Source organism: Protopterus annectens, chromosome 2.part2 (genome assembly GCF_019279795.1).
Source record: "Protopterus annectens isolate FY-2018-M chromosome 2.part2, PAN1.0, whole genome shotgun sequence".
In the NCBI taxonomy this organism is placed as follows: Eukaryota; Metazoa; Chordata; order Ceratodontiformes; family Protopteridae; genus Protopterus; species Protopterus annectens.
In genome coordinates, this window is record NC_056730.1 from 31,335,485 (window position 1) to 31,356,371 (window position 20,887).

A 20,887-nucleotide genomic window follows, 5' to 3' on the forward strand; every position below is an offset into this window, starting at 1 on the left:
TGTCTGTCCCTCAAGATATACCTGAAATTGGCTCACCTCCAGCTATCACACAAGACCAAGTCCTAAAAGTGCTATCAAAAGCTAAAAATACTGCATTGATGGGTCCTGAGAATATTCCAGGACCCATCTTAAATAGCATGTAGCATGATTTAACTACACCCGTAACAACACTGTTCAATCCTAGCCTCCGTACAGGTTTTGTGTCATGCTAATTGAGAACAGCTACAGTCATTACTTTGCATAAGGGAGGACCTTCCACAGACCCAGGCAATTAGAAACCCATAAGTCTGACTACCCTCATATGCAAAGCCATGGAAATACTTATCATGGAATTAATCAATCGGGACATAGAAGACCTCCAAACACTAGACCCGGCTCAGCTTGGATTTATCAAGGGCAGGTCATGCTTACTCAGACCGGTAGATTTTTTTAAACAGTCACCAAAGCAATGGATGAAGGCAAAACAGTACACACCAAATACCTTGACCTGGCCAAAGCTTTTGACACAATTCCCCTCTAAGGCATGATAGAAAAGCTAAATAAGCTGGGAATAAACCCCTATGTCATTCCACTGGATTGCTAACTCACTTACAGATAGGATACAGTTTATCAAACTAGGGGAAGTTACCTCCACAAAGAGACCAGTCACCAGTGGAGTCCCCCAGGGTTTTGTGCTTGGACCTCTCCTGTTTGGGATGTATTTTTCTGAAGTAAAAATCAATACCAAAGGGCTCTGCCTGACTAAGCTTGTAGAAGACTGCAAGCTAGGAGCTGTCACTGAATCCCCAAATGACTTAGCCAGCCTGCAGGAAGGTTTGTCTCAAATAAATAACTAGTGGCAAAATTATGGTTTGACTCTAAATGCCAAAAAATGCATTATTGTATCTTTTGGGTAGTTGTCTACCCCAGGAAACTACCACATTGACAATACATGCCTAAGAGCTGACCCAGTTGTTCAGGATTTGGTAAGTTATGTGGACAGTGTCCTAACTTCTGACCAACATGTGTCTGTTGTTGTAAAAAAGTCCTTCTATATTGCACAGCTTATAAACAAAGGGATCGTGTCTAGATCTAGGGATGTCATTGACTCCCTTTAGACAGCTCTCATTAGACCAGTCAGTGAATATAATGCCTATTTTGGCATGTATCTGTTCAGACACATGCAACAACTGGAATGCCCACAGAGGTACATTACTAAAAGGATACAAGGCCTAAACAACATGTTCTACTTCAAGCCCTGTCACTATACTCTGCATCCTACAGACTGCTAAGAGTTGAACTGTGTCTGGCATACAAGGCATCCTCTGTCCCATTACTGATGGATTTACTGCACATCAGCAAGTCAATTGGCATCAGAAATACTCAGTCTAGGGATCTAAACCTCTTCTGCAACAACAGAATGGTTTGGAAGGACAGGTATGTTTCACAGAGAATACTGTTGCTGTGGAAAAGACTCCCTATCCACATAAAACAAAGTTCATCCCTGTCCATTTTCAAGAGTAACTTAGATCTATAGATGGGAAACAAAAAGTTTACCACCTGTATTACTAATGGAAAGCTACAGATCCTAAATGCTGTCTCCCATGCGTGGAGCCCCTCGAATTATTTATGGAATGATCCCATTTATTTCCATTAGGGGTAATATATAATTATTGACCAGGGGATGGGTAAGACCAATATATACCTAAATGGGATAGGTTATTTTGAGCAGAAAAAGGGAAAATGGCGAGGCTTAAAATGGCCGACAAGGGCAACTAGCCTAGTACTTATGAACCTGTAACAATGTATGCAACTTTTTAGCTGAAACCCTTGCTTCATGACATAACAGTGCCCTGGCCTGAGTCATTTTATCTGATGCATGTGTTTATTAGTTAGAGTTGTATTGTGTTCCTTTTTAATGGTGTTGGATTACTTAATTTTGCATTTTGGGGAATGTCCTTTTGTGTAGGTAAAATTCTTTTGAGAAGTCATTTGCTTTTGAATATACAGAAGTTGTAGCATTTTAGTGAATGTGATTGCTAAAGAGCTTCACTGTGGGAGGGGTTAGGAGGGTGACCCTGTTATATAATGGGTGTATAATGTTAAGGCTAATAAGCTAACTGTGTGGATTTGCATGTCATATGGTACACAGGTGTTCTCAATACGTTATTTGAATGTAGACCTCGTGGAGGTCAGAGTACATATCCTATCCCTGTATGTTATTTATTCAATCTGACATGACAGACCCTGGCTTTTCCCTTTCCCCACATACTCATGAAGTTTAGCTGCTCAGATATTGTGATCTTGTTGATGTTCGTGTTGCTTGTTTTCAGCTACACTAATGTAGTAAAGTGGTTGTGTTACATTTCTGTTTTTTTTTTCAGTAGTATGTGTTTTTGTTGATACACACTTTTGATTATCTGTTGAATCATTTAGTCAGGGATAATTGTAGGCTAATATTTTTAACAGGTTTAGCACTCTTGGTCTTCTTGTATCCCTGTGCTATTTGCATGCTGTATAATGCCTAAAAGTGGTACAACCCTTTACTTCGGCCATACTGTTTAAAATGGAATCAGCATCCCTGTAGTTTCTCACTTTGTGTCGTGGACCAGCTCCAGATGTCACAGTTATTTACATATTTTAGTTGTGGACATTGTAGCAGATTTCATCAAGTTGATCCTAGTAAAGAGTTTGTTCTATGGCAAACTGTAACTGGATCTCCATTACCTCAGGAACAGGATGCATACTGCTTTTGTGACTACTGTGACTATCTCTTTGTTCATATCAATCACAGTAACTTTCTAGAAGCTACTTCACACGGTGTCAGTAATCAGGTAGCTCTGGATAGCGCTTATTTAAATGCCATCAGATGTGTTTTGGTTGGACTGATAGATTAGCATTAGCACCGCTGCTTGCCACATTGGTAACCAGTTGCATAGCGAGGGTGGGACAAAGGGCGCAAAGTGTTGGTACAATCAACTGAGCTTCTAAACGCTGGTATTGCATTTACAGTGGAACTAAAGCACTGCGGCTCTCCATGTGTGGTATAAGCCGTGGAAGGCTGCTTGCAGTTAGCCATGGTTTAAAGGAATAAAGGAAGGAAAGAGGTTTTTTTTTTTTGGCTCTTCCAGTGGCATGCACGAAGAATATTTTTTTGGCTCTTCAAGTGTAGAAGAGTTTTTGTTTTCTGTGGAGGGGAGCCATATCAGGGATTGGCACTGACTGTAAATATAGCTAACTACGCTTCTGGCCTGTGCTAGTAACTTTTAGGTAAACTGAGTGTGAACTTGGAAGTTGGAAGATATGCCAAAGGTAAAAGGACTGTGCATACCCTTCCCGCTTCTTACTCAAGCGATGACTGAACAGATTCATAGGTAGACAGCAAATGTTGGAGGTGTGATGGGAAAGAGCGAGGTGATCAAGAATTTTTTTGGGACTCTAATGAGTTAGCAAATTTTAAAAATCCCTTTGATAGAAATGTTGGGGTAGCAACTAAACAAATGATTATTTTGAGGTGGCATATAGGATCTGAATTCCCTAGACATAAGGCCTTACTAAGGTTAATGCTATTGGTTTCCAAAAAGCAATTACTGAGAAGTGGAAACCAAAATCTAAAGCCTGTAACTGCAGTGCAGAATAATTATAAAGAAGGTAAAAAAAAATGAAGGAGAGATCTTTAGAAAGAGGAAGGAGCAAATTACGTAGGAGTAAATGGAATCTGTGGGAAAAATATATGTAGAATCATATTCAGAAGAAGTGAAATTTCAGGGAAGGCAAGAATTGAGCAATTAATGTTGAAGTGAATGAAAATTTTTAAAACATATATGCTCTTTTTCAGGAATGAGAGATGATGAAGGATCTGTACAGAGGTTTGAAAGTGAACCCATCAATGTTTGGATACAAGTGGCTTCAGCAAGAAGACAGGGCCAGGGTAAAAAACATGCATGTGGCTGGAGTTCTAATGCGAGAAAAAGGGCAGGGTTGTGCCAAATTTATGAAGGACTAGTTGGCTTCCCAAACTGGATTGCAAGATGACTGCTTCAAAACTGAAGTACCACATTCAGTTATTCAGCCAGCTTCGGAGACAGCTGGGAGAAACCTTGGAATTTTTTTTTTTCATTTTGAGACTTGGTATTTTGTAGTACAGGAGAAAATAGTCTTCCTTGTATTACTTTTACAGTTCAGATCTGCTGAAAATGTGTACAGCTTCTGGCAGTCATGAATGAATGTTTAAGAAATTGATATTTGGAATGATATACCCAGCCCCTGACAGAATTTTCCTTTCATTGGTGGTGGTGGTGGTGGGGGGGTGTTCAGTGAGATACAAGAAGCTTTGAACTCTGCATGGGAGTTGAAGTCAGAAGGCTGAATGATGATTTTGTTCAGGATCCTAGAAAAGTGACTGAATATCTTGTGCCGCAGGCCATTAGAGATGGTGGGAGGTTGAGTAATGGAAAGGTGACCCTCCCTCATTGGATCTCAATGGCACAGGATGCTGTTTGTTTCCATACACAAAGTCATTCACATACAGGAAGCAAATTCAGTTGGAGATGGTGGAGGACTGATTACTCTCACCTTGAGACTAAAGCCTGAATTTCTGTGTTGTTCTTTGATTGCCATAAATTATATTAGTTTGAGTCTGTCAGTTAATATTTTTATGGTTGTCTGTTTTGATTATACAGACTTTATCCACTGAGTATTCTGCATGTTATGTCTCTGTGTTTCTGTTTCACTGCCGTAATTTTGTACTAGATAGTTAATCCTTCACAGTATTGGTACTCTGTCTGGGGAGTGATGGGTGAGAGTATTAGTACTCAGTCTGGGGAGTGATGGGTGACAGTTTTAGTATTCTCTCTGGAAGTGATGGGTGACATTATTAGTACTCAGTTTGGGGAGTGATAGATGATAGTATTAGTACTCTATCTGGGCAGTGATCGGTGACAGTATTAGTACTGTGGGAGTGATGAGTGAAAGTATTAGTACTATGTCTGGGGAGAAATGGGTGACAGTATTAATACTCTATCTGGGGAGTGATGGGTGACAGTATTAGTACTCTGTCTGGAAATTATGTGTGACAGTATTAGTACTCAGTCTGGGGAGTGATGGGTGACAGTATTAGTTCTCTTTCCGGAAGTGATGGGTGACAGTATTAGTACTCAGTCTGGGGAGTGATGGTTGACAGTAATAGTACTCTATCTGGGGAGTGATGGGTGACAGTATTAGTACTCTATCTGGGCAGTAATTGGTGACAGTATTAGTACTCTGTCTGGGGAGTGATGGGTGAAAATATTAGTACTATGTCTGGGGAGAGATGGGTGACAGTATTAGTACTCTGGGGAGTGATGCATGACAGTATTAGTACTCTATCTGGGGAGTGATGGGTGACAGTATTAGTACTCTGGAAGTGAAGGGTGACAGTATTAGTACTCAGTATGGGGAGTGATGGGTGACAGTATTAGTACTCTGGGGAGTGATGCGTAACAGTATTAGTACTCTATCTGGGGAGTGATGGGTGACAATATTAGTACTCTGGAAGTGATGGGTGACAGTATTAGTACTCAGTCTGGGGAGTGATGGGTGACAGTATTAGTACTCTGTCTGGGGAGTAATGGGTGTGTAACCTAAGGATATGGGAGTAATGTTCCTTTTTTCTACTAGAGACATCGACAGTTTAGTAGATGTTTTGTTATGTGTGGTACTGAGTGATATGCATCTAATCTAAGATGCTGTAACAGTTCCTCATATTTCATTTTACATACTGTAGCCCTGTAGTCAGAGTTGGTTTGTGTGTGTGAGCATCTCTGTGCATTTTTGTTTACATATGTGCACGTGTGTGGGTGTGTTGAAGATGTAGCTTAGTCATATAACATTGTGGTGTTGGGGATGCCTTCACTCAGAATACATTGAGGATTTTGGTGAGCCTGGGTTGACATGCAGTGGCATTTATGCTTGTATTTCACATATTAGTTAGTGGTGTCAGATAGTTATGTAAGATACTTTTGTTTTCTGATGCTGCAGGACGTGCATGTTCTCTAAGTATAGTTGGCAGGTAAACACACATGGACAATTTAATGTTACGTTTAGGTATGAAAGGTGTGTAGGGTTTCCCAGTGTTAAAAGAAAGAATCTTCTGGAATATAAGCTGTAAGAAATAGTGAGTGGTTCCTTTACAAACTGTAACTGACCTTGAGTAACGCAACTAATTGGACTTCCCCTCTAAGTGGATATGTTTGCAAATATGCATGGTTATACTAGGTCATAATGCCAATTAAATTATTTGGTTTCATGATGTGTTAAGCCATAGGGGTAACCAGATTGTGGTGGAATGTATAAATAGAGAAGTCAGATTTTTTTGGTCCTGCTAATTCAAATGTGAGTATAGACAAGAAGGTTATATAATGTGAGCTTATCTGCATATTGTAATGGATAGAATGGACATCTACTCAAAAGCGGGTTACTTCCTTGAATATGGGAAATATTTGAGATTATAATGTTGAGTTTAAACTGCCCACATGCTGTCCTTCACCCACTTGCAGCTGTAACTGTTAAAATAACTAAAAAAGCCCACTATTAGTATGTAATGTGGGTCAGTGTTAAAAGTAATGGGGTTGTATATACAAATTAAGAGAAAGCAGTTAAGGCTGTTGGCTCAGACCTTATATTTCTCATGATACATAGGTGACAACAGAAAAATTATGACAAATGCTCAGTGGCATCACCATGCGGCAATTGATGAATGACATTTTCATGAACATAAGATATTCAAGGTCCTAGAGAGAGAGATTCTGACAGGGTATTATGAGATTTTTAGGCTGTTGGTGAAGGATTATAGGGACTCTCGTGGATGCTCCTAGGAGAAGCAGGGGTATACTCTGTACTCAGAATGTTGAAATTAGGCTTATTGACTCATTTCTTGATAATTTCATTAGTTTGTTTGTGTCTTTCGGCTTTTCCCAGTTAGGGGTCGCCACAGCGGAACTCCGGTCCGCTAATGATTGGCAGTAGATTTTTACGTACTGGCTTGCCGGGCCTAACACACAACCTTCAACGAAGGAATGCCCATTCACTTATGTCGCTACACAGAAGACGCTCTAACTGAGAATCGAACGGGCAACGTCTAACTGTGAGGCGACAACGCTACCGCAGCACCACCACCGCAGTTGATAATTTCATTAGTAACATGGATAAATGGTAGTAGCAGTACCACAGGCCATGTTGAATTAGAATGGGTAGCTACAGTTTTCGTAGTGTCATATATTTATTTATTTTATAATTGCTATGAAAACAAGAAACTGATGAAAGATGCAGCAGTGACCCTTGTCCATAAAGGGAAGGTGTATAGCATGGGGTACTGTTTTCCTGTGTCATTGTACTAGACTGTTAAGTACTTGTGTAAATTCCTTTGTTCCAACCTTGTTATAGTAATCACTGTAATAAGTATACTTGTTTCTATGTAACTATGTGATGTGATACTGAGACCGTGTTTTTTGACACTGTCATTTTTGCTAAATGAGCAAATGTCACAGATGAAACTGGTCTATTGACCAGTCCGCTTACCTGGTTATCAAAATATAGTAAGTAAATAAACAGTTAATTTGGCTAAGCTGACAAGATTTGTAGAGAATTTAATAGATGTAATAGAGACTTTGGGTGAGTAATGTAATTGCTTTATAGCTTTTAAGCACAGTCCAACCTCTGCATGGTAATTCTACATGCTCCTTTTCTTGATCAGAAAATGTAGGGAGTACCATCTCCAGCCTTCTTACACTCAGACTGCTCCGGCAGTACCTAAATTAGTTGATGCCCAGTGTGTGGTGTTTCAGATTGTGTCCAGCAGAACTTTTGAGAGCTTTGCCTCCAGTATAAGTAAATGTCAGCATCTCTCACACCTGGAATCACTATCCCCAATTAAAGGATTCTGTTCAGAAGGGCTTCAAGAACTGCTGTTTCCTGGTATTACTTATGATACTTATGTTAGGCGGTTACCTTTGTCTTGTCCATAAGACATTGGCTGATGTGATACTCTTTGAAAGTATATGCCTGTAACAGATCACTTGGGGAGCTAATAGCAGATCGATAATGTATTACTAAAAATAAATGTTGGCAAAAGGACGAAGTGACAGATAAATAATCTAGAAAGATGTGTAATGTTAAAAGGGTTTTTAATTGGCCAGTATATCACGGTGATGGTGTAATAATGGGACTGTACTTAAGGATTTCACATTTGTTTTTGTTTGTATGTATCATTTTTTGGCCTTTTTAAGTTTGACGTACTAAAGCATACCATTTGGGAAGGCGAAAAGCTCAAGTGTGTCATGTTTGTTTTGAGGTTCTTTCTGTGTTTCTCCACCACAATAGAGGAAAATGGCCCTTGCAGTAGAAGGAGAGATTGTGTGTGTGCGTGTGTGTGCGTGTGTATATGACGTACATATATTTGGAAGGGATGTGTTTGTTTGGGCTGGTTGTAAAACTGTATAGAGAGAGTTTGGTAAAGGTTGTGTGTAGTACCCGAGTTACTGATGTTGTATAGAGAGGGTTTGGTAAAGGTTGTGTTTAGTACTTGTTTTACCAATGTTGATATTTTGGTTTATATTTCATTATGACAGTACAATGATTATTTTACATGTCTCTGTGGATTTATTTGATCCTGGACCTGAAAGTTGACATTATAATTTACAGTTCTTTGATGATTTTGGAATTATTAATGTGCATATTAATTAATTAATTTATTTATTTTATTTATGCTTCATTGACTGGGTTACTCTAACTACAGTACTGACCTCTTTTTAGAGCTAACTCGAGATGGTATGTCTATTACTAGGGAAAATTTGACCAGGGCATCTGGGAACTTTCCATGCTCTTTTCAGTAGGTACCATGAGATCCTTTACATCTGTCTGAGCTACCATCAACTAAAGCAGATGGGGCCTCAATTTAACATCTCATCTGAAGGATAACACACTCAGGAGTGTAGCACCCCCCTCCCAGTGCTGCACTCTAGTGTTAACGATCCAATCACCTTGAGTGGGAATAGAAACCACAGCCTCCTGTCCTTCCAGACCCAAAGGCAATGCGTTATGTGTCATGCCACTGATACTGCTCATTGGATCATGTTGAATATTTTAGGTACATTGCAGAATATTTAACAGAGAGGGTCTGCGGTCTTCTTGATTAGAATGGTCTTCTGTGGACTGGATGCACCTCTAGGTCCCCTACCAAGGGACATTGGTGAGGTTAGTGTTCTGTACTGAGTCATTTTGGTTTAATGTTTTATTTGCAATTTTAATAGATTAACCAGTTCAGTCATAATGGCTGCAGTGTTAACTTTTATTAAGAGTACTGCAGACCAAACATATTATGTTTCAAACGCACTCATCTTGAATGATACAGAGTACAAAGGATTAATCCAGATAAAATCACTTTAGCTAGTAGATCTAGGAGACTCTCTGTGATACCTTCCCTGTGGGAGGAATAAGGACACCTTGTTGAAATTTCCAATAGTGTATTTAGTTAAGTAGGTAGATGGACGAGTCTTCTTGCTGTAATACATTACATTCAGCAGGTCAGTCATTTAAAGCCAGTTACAGACAATGGTGAGAGGGTCCAGGGGAGTTGATTGGAGGAAAATCTAGGAGATGGAAAACAAGGAACCAATCCCAAAGCTTAGAGGTTATTCCCTTATTTTTATATTTCCGAAAGACCCGTGAGGGTTTACCAGCTCAGCAACCTGTGTAACCTCATTCTTAGTTAAAACATGTTATTTCTAACTTTTAACAAACAAAACATGACAACATACCATGTCCAACCACTGTAGAACTATTTTTTAAGAAAACACTTTCACCTGAGCTTCATCAGGTCCATCTAATAGAGTGGTTTACACTTGATCATTGAGAATGCCTGCTTTTACGAGGATATTACCAAACTATTATTCTGTTTTGTAGTACATGTAAAATGAGAGGCTGTGTCTGCATCTGTGAGGGTGATATTCCATGGAGCCAATTATGAAAGCTTTATTACAGAACTTTTTCCAGTCTATCAAATGTAACATGAGAAGCTGTGTCCACTTTTACAGTGCTGGTATCACCTAAAATACAATATGAAAGGCTAATCTTTTCGTGTTTAGCAAAATGGTTTATGGTGCCTGTTTATAAGAGGCTAATATACATGATTAATGTGACCAGTCCCCATTCTTCTTCATTATGATGAAGACAGACCTTTTTATGTGCAGGGGAGGTAGTCACTTAACCTACACTAAATGATTCCTATTTTTGAACAGTATATGCATCCAGAGACATAGCATACAGTGTTAAACAAGTCGCAGTCCTCATTTTTACAGAGCTCATGGATGTACACAAACAGGAGGGAAAAAAGTGAAGTTTCACAGGTCAGAACCTTTTGTATATTCTTTCTGCTGTGCCCATGGAATAAAAATCCACAAAGTGCCTGTGGTGTAAAGAATATAGCAGTATGGAGTGGTACCCTGGGATAACAATTTTAATTGTACTTCAGATTACAGAAAATTTATTAAATGCAGGCCGAGTGGCTAGAGTAACTGGTTGTTGTGGAGTAGCTGTATTGAGATGTGGAATGCTCTTGGTCCCACAGCATGAGTTTAAGGCACTGCAGTCTGGGGTTTTCACTGTCAACTTTCTTCCTGAGTCTAGGAGTTCCTGAGGGCTCTTCCTGTACAGATCCTCCTCTCTTCAGATTACAGGTGGTGAAGTTAGTGCAAAACAAATCTGGAGTATGCAGTTTCACACTTAGAAAAAAAACAAAGTAAAACATTGTTTTTTTTTTTTTTTTTTGCTGGGGCAAGCCCCCTTGAAACCCCTCACCCCCTGCTTGTTGCATATACATCGCACAGTCCCCGGGGATAGGGAATATTTTTCTATCCACGGATTATCACTCACACACCTGTCAATCAACTGCCTAGTCGACCATCTACAGTCAGCTAGACAGCTGTTGATCTTAACCACACTTGGTATTTTCACTAACACTTATCTATATGTTTGTGTCTTTCGGCTTTTCCCGGTTAGGGGTCGCCACAGCGGAACTCCAGTCTGCTAATGATTGGTAGTGGATTTTTACATACCGGGTTACCAGCCCTGACGCCCCATTCACGCATGCCTCCACACAGAAGGCGCTCTAGCTGAGAATTGAACAGGACAACATCTTGCTATGAGGCGACAATGCTACCGCAGCACCACCACCGCAGTTATATATATATATATATATATATATATATATATATATATATATATATATATATTATTTGTGTATGCACACTTGCGCGCGCACACACACACACACACACACACACACACACACACACACACACACACACACACACACACACACACACACACACACACACACACACATGTATGTATACATACATATGTATTGTAAGGATATAAAATGTGTAGACTACTTTAGAGCAAAAGGAGAAAGTTGGGCGCTGGCCTAGGCCAGGAGAAATAACAAACACATCATGGCTGGTGAGATGCTGGGAAGAAGTTACTCAGAGAGCTAGTAATAGAGTACACCAACAATTGGTGAAACCAAAGGAAACAAGAGATGATAAAGTGGCAAGATTGGTTGATACTCCTGCAGCCTCAGTTGGATCAAATGTCAGAAATGTCAAATAAGAAGATTAAGGAAGGAGCTCAAAGCCATTTTAGACACACACACACACACACACACACACACACACACACACACACACACACACACTCACGTACAAAGTGGTTTATTGGTGCTGACACACAGGCAGTTAAAGGTGGATGGCATTGTGGTTAAGAGATGACATTGTGCTTTAGACTGTGCTTAACAGTAACATGTACAAAAGGATTCCTGGGTCTACTGAAAGTAACAAATTAATCAGGGACTTGGATAAAGTGGGTTTCTCTGTTATAAAGGAAACTATGGCCTTGGACCTTGAAGTTGAGACCAGTTAATCTGGAAGAACTGATAGAAGCATTAACCAGGTACTTGTAGGGAAAGCACACAGTCTAGGTGTGTTGTCCCTTGAGTTATGAAGTCTGGTTAAGGATTGACTGCTTCTTAAATGAATAACATCATCTGACTTTGTTTTAGAGAAGAGTCAAGTACCTTATTGCCGAAAGGGAGGCAGTGCTATCAGTAGTTATTTATAGGTTGGAGGGAAGAACACCGAGGTACTTGTTTCTTGTAGACCTGTCTCCATTTTAAATTATCAGTATGTGTCAATTTATAACTTTATGAACAACTAAAAGAACATTTTTATTACTGACGTTGGTTGACCCTGATCTTTGATGGGCCTGCCATTGGCCACCAGATGTTTGTCACCACAACAAAGACACAAAGTGTGATTCAGGACACATGCACCATTAACCGATCTCTTGTTTTAAGTACTGATGACAAAAAAAGACATTTGATAGGCTGGATTGATTTTTTTCTCCTTATTGCCCTAAAAGTGCCTTATTTTCTAAGTAGACTAGTTGATCGCCTTGGATGGTTGTACTATGATTTCTTGGCTAGGACATTGGTATATAATGAGTTAATTTACACCTTTCAGACTGACTAGAGGCACAAGAAAGAAGTATGTACTTCACCCTTACTGTTTGCTCTGTATCTAAAGCCCTTAGCAAGGTTGTGGAGGGTACATGATAGTAGAGGATTTAAGAGGTAGACTTGTGAGGTGAAGGTTTTACCTGTATGCTCTGTATCTAAAGTCCTTAGCAAGGTTGTGGAGGGTACATGATATTAGAGGATTTAAGAGGTAGACTTGTGAGGTGAAGGTTTTACTTTCTGATAATGATCTTGTTGTCTGCCTTAGAGCTTCACATAACTTTGTTCCTGAAGTTGTTCAAATGTCAGGTTATTTTGTTAAACTGGAGATCAGCTTAATCAAAGACCAGTACCTTAAAATATAAACTGTGATCCCGTGCGTGCAAATAAGACAAATTTTTACATACCTGTTGGAATATTATTCTTGTAAGTACATTGAGATCAGGCTGTCTTATTCCCTTCAGACAGTACCATAATTTACTTATGATGTTTTTTTTTTTGAAAATATGATGATAGCTTGTTAAAGTGGAGGGTCCTTCTTTTAAACACTCCCAAAAGATGCCTGTTTTTTTATGTTTATCCTTTATATGCTTTTTCAGTCTGTTACCTTTGATTGGGGATATTTTAGAGGAATTAAAACTGTATTACTTTCATTTATATGGGGAGGCAGGCAGGTGAGAGCGGCACCAGACAAGTTAATGTTGCTAGTAGAAATGGGAGATGTAGTGTGCCCAGTGAGGAGTTATTTTGTAGGGAGGCACAGCTAGTCTTGGCCTGCCTCTCCCTATTAGATGTTTTGTAATTCTTGTTGGAAGCAACTGCTGCACCTGTTGACACCTCAAGGTGCTGTGGTAACAGAAGATTTGAATCTGATTGGCCCAGCAAAGACAGGTCTCCTCCATACTGGAGACAATGAGGTCTAATGTTTGGAAAATAAAGGTTGAGTTAGACAGGTTAGATGGAATAGAAAAATTCCAATTCTGAGAGTCTGTTGTGAGGAGAGGGACAGAACAGATGGCGGTATATGAAGATGGTTGTTCCCATGTTAAGTATGGGTGCAACTTCTAGAGGATGATAGGGTCCTAAACGGAGGGCAGTGTAAGGTAAGGTGCAGTCTCAAAAGGGGAAGTTTTCCCTAGTATCTTCAGTTAGTGCGTAGGTTGAGAAAACAAAAACGGGCATCAATCCATCCATCGACGGCAGTGGCCTGGATTAGTGGCTTTCTTAACTGAGGCAAGGATGGAAAAAGATTCTAGACAATCATATAATTAATAGAACCTGTAAAGAAGTAATATGCTCAACAGGGCATTTGATGAAATTGTTGGATTTGGGGAAGAAACACTATAGCTAGTGCTGGATCTAGATAAATGGAAACAGGTTCTGCTGCTTAGATGTGCTATTCCATTGTGCAGATCATGGTCTTTGGATGGAGATGCTTTCACAAATAATTTTGCATTCATATCAGATTATAGTGGATGCAGCTATGTCTCTGTGAAAACTGTTAACAGTTTAACTAAGGGGATAAAGAAAACGTGCTCAACATATTTTGGAAATCCTCTAAAGTAAATATTTGCTGTCCTGCATGTACAGAGGGCATATCTATGTGAAGCACTACATGCATTTCACTGGCTCTTAATACTAAGCTGGACTACTCTGCTACTAGGGATGCTTGTAATCAAAATTCCAACCCTGAAAATATAACTTTCTCCAAAAAAAACAAAACTAAACACTTAGCAGCTAAGATGACATTCGTACACTATCCACTCTAAATTTCAAATACGCCATAGGTAAAAAGCCTTCTCCAGAACAGGGCCTGTTCTTTAGAGCCACTATTCAAATGAGGTAAAGAGTAATTACACCTTACAAGCTTTTAAAAATAATTTAAAGAAATGCTTTTTGAGGATGCTAAATGCTCATGCCTTCAGGATTCTGTCTGAGACAGTGATTATCAGAACTAAACGATTATTACCTACTCAAACGAAAAGTTGTCTTGCATAAGTGTGTGAAAGTACATCCTTGTACCTAGTGGGTATAGTTTGTATTAGTGCTCTTATATCTTATATTACTTTGTTATAGCATGTAATAACATCTTTTATCAGTAAGGAATTGTTTATGTCTTCTGTAAAGTGACTTATGTATCTGCTCACCTTAAACTGACTCCTGTGTTACTCTGTACCAGGGTCAAGACTGAAAAGGGTCAGTAGACCTGCTCACTTTACCCAGAAAACAAATTAAAATGAATGAGTAAATAAATACTGCCAGTTAGAATAGTTTTTAAAGGGAATTGCCGTGCTGGTCGGCAGTTTGTTGAATGTGAGAGAGCAGCTGTCCTCTGCCTTCTTTTTGTTAGGTTGTGGTGAGTGGAAGTGGTAAAGTAGACTTCAAATTGCCCTATGAACACTGTCAATGTTGGCAGCAAAAAAAAAAAATCTAGAAAATGGAAAACTACCAAATACCTGGGATAGAGGTTGTTAATGTCATAACACAGGAGATTTATGAATCTAAGGAAGCTTCAACTTAGAAGAAGGGAAAGTGAAGATATTTGAACAAATTTTACCCTCTGGACTCTAAGTGGGCTTCACTTTAAATATGACTGAGCTTTGGATCTAGACTTTTAAGGCTACCTCTGTTTGGGGTGCACCTACAAGATATTATTACAGTGTTACATTTGTGGGCATTAGTATATGCAGTAGTGTAACTGCCTAAAAATGTAATGTTTTTATAATTATATTTTGCTAAATGAAACACAGTCCTTCAATTGTTTAGGTCTAGGATGATGGTATTGTAATTGATTGTCTTCACCTTAGTGTTAACAACATAATAAATTTGGAACTGCATTAATTGTTTTAGAGGTTCTTTTTCTTTTGTAAGATTATTGACTGTCCTGTGTGTTGAACAGTAATGTGACATTTTGCACTGCAGAATGCTTGCAATAGATAGCTGTCCTCGAAATCATTAGTGGTGTTTGTTCCATCTTGCAGGGCTTTTATTCAGGAAGTAATTTCATTATTTTGCAAGAGTTATTTCTAGTCACTGAAAGCAGGTTATCAGCATAAGCGGATGAGGGAGGATGATTCTTCAGGTAGCCACTAACCACCTTGAAGAGGGAGCAGTCAGATTGACAGACACACGGTAGGCAGTATAAGTCAGGGAGAAGTCAGCTTAACGATTATAGAGTTACTGTGGATGTGTAGAAATATGCCTTGATGCCAAGTGTACAAAAGCACCAAATAGAAGACAAGGCATTTGGTTTTTCGAATGAGCTAGATTAATGTTAACCTGCAGAAGCCTGCAGTCAGCATGTAGGCATGTCCTTAGATATATACAGTGCCATGGTAGATGGATGGGAAAGAAGGTGCTGTGGTGGATTACAGTGTAGTATGTAAACAAACACTACAACAAGCTCAAGTGCTGCTACCATGAAAGATTTTAATAATCACTGCCTAATTTAAATTTTTAGAGGGGGTAGAAACACGAGCTTGATCTTCCGCAGCAGGAAAGACAAAGTAAGACAACAATGGGTTGAAAACAAAACAAATATTTTAAAGATCATGTACAAGCTGACAAAATCAGAGCAGCCTATCTGTTCTCAAAATGCATTTCCTCAGTATATGCCTACCATGGCTGTCTTTATCATTTAAGTTTGCATTTCCGTTTTCATTTTTTCTTTTCAAGGAAGATCTCTTCCAAAAACTGCCTTCTATTGCTGTAAAATGCTCTGCCTTCACTGATTACTTTGCAAGAACTTCTGCTTTCTTGCTCACATCATGTCTGGGTCAGAAGATTCCATTACCTAGTCACCAAGACTTGTGTTATCTTTCTTTTTTTTTCTAGCCTAGCAGACTTTGCTTCTAATATGCCTGTATATACTGACTGCAATATTTAATTGTATTTTTTTCTTTTATTATTGCATCACTAGTGCAGTATTATTACATCAATGGTGTCTCCTCATGCTTTATTGCATCCTGTGTATTCCAATGTAAAATTGTATGTATATGTGATTTTAATTACATCTATAGTACTGTTTAATTTTATATTGGTTAGCTCGCTGGAGCTTTTCTCCATGGGCCTCCACTGAAAATTGGTATTTATTATTTAATTGGACTTCCCCAGTAAAGAAATGTCAGTCAGTCAATAAATAAATGCATAAGAGGGAGAAAGGTGTACAGATAGATATATATTTTTTTCGGATTGGGGCAGTTTTACTTGTACTTTTTGTCTAATTTTCAATTGTAAGGTTAGTTACATGTTGGTTAGTCTGGTCTTCAAATACCCATGCATTCTGCACTTCTTTCATGTGCAAACAAATAGAACGGGCTTCCTAGTCACATTAAGCAGAGCCCTTCCCTGGCCCTCTTCAAAAGTAATTTAGATCAATAGATGGGGAATCTCAAATTCACACCTGGGGTAGTGCCTATGTCCCTTATGGACAGGAGTAGTCTGTATGATACTCAATGCATAGGCACAAATCCATGCCATTTTCTTGCCACTAGGTGCCATATGTTGAATAAAATTGGGTTATATTGGCTAAGCTTGTAAGAGCCCTTAAACTATTAGCCTAGTAATCTCCTATGTGCCTATAAAGGCTGCTTCTGTTTCACTATCACACAAGCATATCACATGCAACACAAAGTCAACAACGTTAGTCACTAATTTTGCATGTCACTAAATCTTACCTTTCATCAATCAATGGTTTTTGCAGAACACTGCTGATGTTGCCTCATTGTTTACCCTGTCCATCCCTCATAAAACTTTCTATTTTCTAGTAAATCACTGCAGATTACAGTCAGACAACTAATGCTAGATATCACAGTTTCATACTTAATAGTTCATTTTTGGCCAGACAATGCATGCTAATGCAAAAGCTGTTCCATTAATAAACAGACATAGCACATTCAGCCTGTGTGCAGCATCAACAGGGTACTTACGTACAGAAGACACAGGAATGAGACCCAGCCTGCTAGTGCAGGAAAGATCAAATTTTGCATCATCAAAGTGACAAGTGTGATGATGCAAAGACAGGAAAGTATTGCCCTGGTAAGTCTGTGGAGAGCCAAAGTTTGTGAGTATGAAATAAAATCCTGTTCTGCAAATCCAATTTATCATCCCAGAAGAAATAGAAAGACTATAGGTATGTGCAAGTAATGGTTGCACATTATCTTCAATGTACATTTTGCTCTTGACATTGATGAAGAAAATGTTTAAGAGGGATATTTTTATCAAAAGTGCATCCGAATATTGTATATAAAATTTTTAAGGAATTAGACATAATGCTATACTATGATCTAAGCTCTTTGCTTCAGGGATTTTTGGGACTTTGCTGATGCATATTTTCCTTAAGCTGTTAAGCTGACCTGGCTTTTAGTAAAGTAGATGGTGGCTGAATAGTTGAGGCCTCTGCCTCACATCTCGACAGTAAGTTTAGATTTAAGCTGGACATTTATTTATTTTATTTAGCATTTGTTTACTAGGAAAGTGTGACTTGGAACGAAGCCAGTTTTCAGTGGAGGACCGGGAAGAAACTCTCCAGCTGCATGTCTTTGTAATGCAATGGATATATAAGGAGTTTCCCCAATTTGCTTCACTATGTTCCCACATCCATAAAAGGCTGGTTAAATGTCTGCTGTAAAATTTCCATATATCTATGCATCTATATATGTATATGTATGTGTGCTGGGGGGATGTATTATTCACTTATTTGTAAACAAACAAACAATAAGTAAATACCTTTATTTTATACTATTTGTATCACAGTTATAATAGTGATAGTATGCTTGACTTGAGATTTGGTATATGCTTTGTGGTTCTAAGGTGTGACTAGGCATTTAATGTGTATGTGATTAAATCACTTAACTCATTCACACCTGCCACCTTTCATAATAATGAAGTGCAAACTACTGCTGTGTTGTCAAGCTTGCTGGTAATTATCAGAAACAGCTTTGTAAAAACAAAGTTAAAAGTGTAAGAATATAATTTCTGTTCAGTGAAATGCTATTTTACATATTTAATCAGCTTAATCACATTGCTGAACAACATGAAGGCAGTAACTTGATTAAACTGAACTTCCTCGATTGCAGTCTGATGCTGTAGTGAATGTCATTACTAGCAACACAGTACCATCCAAATTGCCTTCACAAATAACACTATCAGCATTTTGCAGGCAGTGCATATGGAGACATGATGGAAGTGAATCAACTAACCAGTTCAAAGCTGCCTGCTCTTCTTTTAAAGACAATAATTTGTGTTTTTGTGCTTTTAAATATTATCTTGTAGAAAACACTGCATACTATTCACTTTTAAGATGATTGCACACATCATTTCACCACTGGTGGTGTTTTACATAGAACAGTGGTCAGTATCAGTGTCTTCTGAGGATTGGTCTGCAGTCATATCAGTGTCACTGGGATTCATGTGCAGCAGGGCTACTGAAAACCAGTGTTACTGTGATTCACATGCAGCAAAACTACTGAAAAACAGTCTCATTGTGATTCACATGCAGCACGGCTACTGAAAACCAATCTCACTGGGATTCAAGTGCAGCAGGATTACTGAAAACCAGTCGCACTATGATTCACGTATAGCAGGATTACTGTAAACCAGTCTCACTGCGATTCACATGCAGCAGGACTACTGAAAACCACTCTCACTGGGATTAAAGTGCAGCAAAGCTACTGAGAAATATTAGCACTGGGATTCACGTGCAGCAGGGCTACTGAAAACCACTTTCACTGGGATTCACTTGCAGCAGGACTACTGAAAACGACTTTCACTGGGATTCACATGCAGCAGGACTACTGAAAACCACTTTCACTGGGATTCACGTGCAGCAGGGCTACTGAAAACCACTCTCACTGGGATTCACGTGCAGCAGGGCTACTGAAAACCACTTTCACTGGGATTCACGTGCAGCAGGGCTACTGAAAACCACTCTCACTGGGATTCACGTGCAGCAGGGCTACTGAAAACCACTCTCACTGGGATTCACATGCAGCAGGGCTACTGAAAACCACGTTCACTGGGATTCACGTGCAGCAGGGCTACTGAAAACCACTCTCACTGGGGTTCACGTGCAGCAGGGCTACTGAAAACCACTCTCACTGGGATTCACATGCAGCAGGGCTACTGAAAACCACTCTCACTGGGATTCACATGCAGCAGGGCTACTGAAAACCACTCTCACTGGGATTCATGTGGAGCAGGGCTAATAAGTGGAGGGTAAATCAAGGCAAACTTGCTGATTTGCAGCCACTCTTAGCTCTGTCTTAGAGAGAGAGAGAGACTGTAATCGCTTTCTCACTTTTACACCTTGTCATTTCAACTAAACTGGTTACATGTTAAAATGCTCGCCAACAGATTCTTCTTAGTTGGAACTCTGCAAACACTGTGTGAAGTACTTCACAACTTGGAATTTAATTTAAAAAAATCTAACTGTAAGCAGTAATGGGATGACTGCTGTCAATATGCTTATCTGGATGAGCATATTTTCAGTACCAGAATCTCTGTCTTCGTAAGATTATCTCCCAGTTGCACTGTTTTTAGCTGGTACAGTACCTTTTTTAATGCCTAGCATTGTGGTATACAGCTTTTAGTACTTTTCTGCAGTATCTCTGAATGTGGTAGTACAACGTAAAACTCAACACTTCCATAGTGGCTTGAAACAAAACTGTCCCCTCTAAAGCTTATGATGTAAATTTTGCACAACCCAAACTGATACATGACACAACTTGAGACATAGACAAATGACTGTAGTGATTTTCTAAAAGAACGATACAACTTGCTGCCACTGCAACAAAGAGTGATAGCTATCTGGAAAGGTCAGTAGAGTTCAGCAGTCAGATTATTTGCACAGAACAGAAGTTGGTTACATTTGAAGATTGAAAAGTAAATGTAATTTGTGGTTCCGTGGCATTTTGGTGGGCAGAATGGGTGTGACTGTCTGGAATTTGTGAAAACTAATAAAATGCGATGGATTGTTGATTCAAAGATTTCCATTGGCTATGTTGAAAAAACACACAGACTGCTGTTCTAACTGGCAGTTCATAGGTGTGTACTAGGCTAATGGCCCTGGAGCCTTTACAAGCCTAACCCATAGAAGTGCCCTGGCATTGTGCCGCCCGACGTTAGTTCCCAGTGCCTCTATCAAGTAGAGCCACTAGAGTGATCCCAAGGGTAAACTCTCTATTGCCCATCCACTCATATAGGTTCATAGGTGTGTACTAGGCTAAATGAACAACATACCTATTTCTTATCACACTGAGCTACTGGGCCACTGCTTTGTCATGGGATTAATAAGGATATTAGTTTTGCTGGTAGCATCCTGTTTTATTCCCCTCACTTCTCATCATCTGTTCTTGCATTTCC

The 20,887-nt window shown here is 39.3% G+C and overlaps 1 protein-coding gene across 1 annotated transcript in view; it reads left to right on the forward strand.

Annotated features, from left to right (window-relative positions):
- Positions 1 to 20,887, forward strand: part of HOMER1 (homer scaffold protein 1) — an 859,759-nt gene that overhangs the window by 1,034 nt on the left and 837,838 nt on the right. The window lies entirely within an intron of this gene.